Source organism: Mustelus asterias, chromosome 16 (assembly GCF_964213995.1).
Source record: "Mustelus asterias chromosome 16, sMusAst1.hap1.1, whole genome shotgun sequence".
Lineage (NCBI taxonomy): Eukaryota > Metazoa > Chordata > Chondrichthyes > Carcharhiniformes > Triakidae > Mustelus > Mustelus asterias.
In genome coordinates, this window is record NC_135816.1 from 102,977,996 (window position 1) to 102,979,628 (window position 1,633).

The 1,633-nt window shown below is 53.2% G+C and overlaps 1 pseudogene; it reads left to right on the forward strand.

Annotated features, from left to right (window-relative positions):
* The first annotated feature begins 445 nt into the window (after nt 1-445).
* On the forward strand, nt 446-1,303 carry LOC144505555 (STAGA complex 65 subunit gamma pseudogene; annotated as a pseudogene).
* Nucleotides 1,304-1,633: the final 330 nt, after the last annotated feature.

Consider the following 1,633-nt stretch of genomic DNA (forward strand, 5'->3'; position numbering starts at 1 on the left):
CCAACCGTGCCTGAGAGGGGTGGTGGCCCGCGGTGACAACCACGTCACCCCCTCCCAGATTCACTTCACGTTAAACTTCGGAGTTTGCCGTGGAGCCGCCCCTGGTGACGGTACAGGGCGAAGAATTCAGAATTAGTGGCTGCAGATTTCACCAGAGACATTGCAGCCAGTTTGAAGGAGCCTGAAGGTAGTTGGCAATACAGAAGAATGATCCTTTACTCCTGCTTTTATGAAAAAGTCCTGTCAATTTATTGATTCATGACTTTTCACTACTCCTGGAAAATCCTAACAGCCGCATGTCCTTAGCAAATCTGTCGTTAACTCAACACACTTTAACTCACTTTAACTCACACACATTGCTTTGACTCTGCTTTATTTAAATTCATTCATCTCGGCTTTCTCTGTACAAATCTCCATTTGACCCAAAGCTGGGGAGAGAGTGAAGATGATAAAGTACTGGGGTGAGATCCCAGTGGCCTCCGCTCAGCCCAGCCGGATCTCTTTCGACCTGTTGCAGCGGGAGTTCCGGACGGTGGAGATCCAGGATCCTCCACTGCACCAGCCCTCGGCCGACAGGCCCCAGCCAGCGACCACACTGGACGTGCCGTCTGAGCCCTGCGGCCGACAGTCCACACCATTCAACTGCTGCAGCACAACCGGCGGCTCCGGAGCCTCGTTGCTGCCGCTCAAGCACAGGGCCAGCCGCAGCTGGAAGGAGTGAAGGCAGAGGAGGCTGAAGCTCTGCCGCCAGTACCCAACTCACAACCCATCCCAGAAGAACTGCTACCTCTTAACAGTAAAAGCCCAAAGCTGCCTTTCCAGTTGAGGCACAGTGACCCGGAGAGTGACTTCTACAGAGGGAAAGGTGAGCCAGTGACGGAACTCAGTTGGACATCTTGTCGGCAGCTCCTCGACCAGTCAGTTGTCACAGTCCTGGCACATGCAGGCTTCGAGTTTGCCCACGAGGGCGTTCTGGAAACGCTGACCGATATCGCCAGCAATTCGTACTTCAAATTCACGCGGCTTCTGCGCTCCGCCACGGATCGAGAAGCACGGGTCGGGCAGACCCCCTTCCAGGACGTGATGGAGCAGGTGTTCCATGAGGTGGGGATCGGCAGCATGCTCTCCTTGCAGAGGTTCTGGCAACATCGTATCAAGGACTATCACAGCTACACTCTGCAGGTGAGCAAGCAGCTGGCTGAAGAATATGAGAAACTGGTTGGTCCCGAGAATGTGTCAACTGAGGACAGTAAACCATTATAAGATAAAGGATGAACCCATCAGTGATATTGCTTTCCCTGTCAATGAAAGAGAACGAGTCTGATCTGTCTGCAGGCGAACAAGCCTTGCAGCTTGGGGTTCTGGCACAGGTTCATGAACGCTTTGCTGCTGCACTGGAGGTTGATGCATCGCCACAGACATCTGAGGTGAGCAGCTCTCCACTGTGGAACCTAAGTCAAGTTAAGATGGAGCCTCAGGAAAGTGAAGAAGGCAATGGACCTCCTCATGGTGTTTCAGGCAATGATGTCTTTGAAGAGCCAATGTCTGCCATGAGTGACTCTGGCATCCCACAAACCGCTAACACTGCTGGCTCTGGAGGCAGCTACATATATATCCCACCCGCCCGACAGCC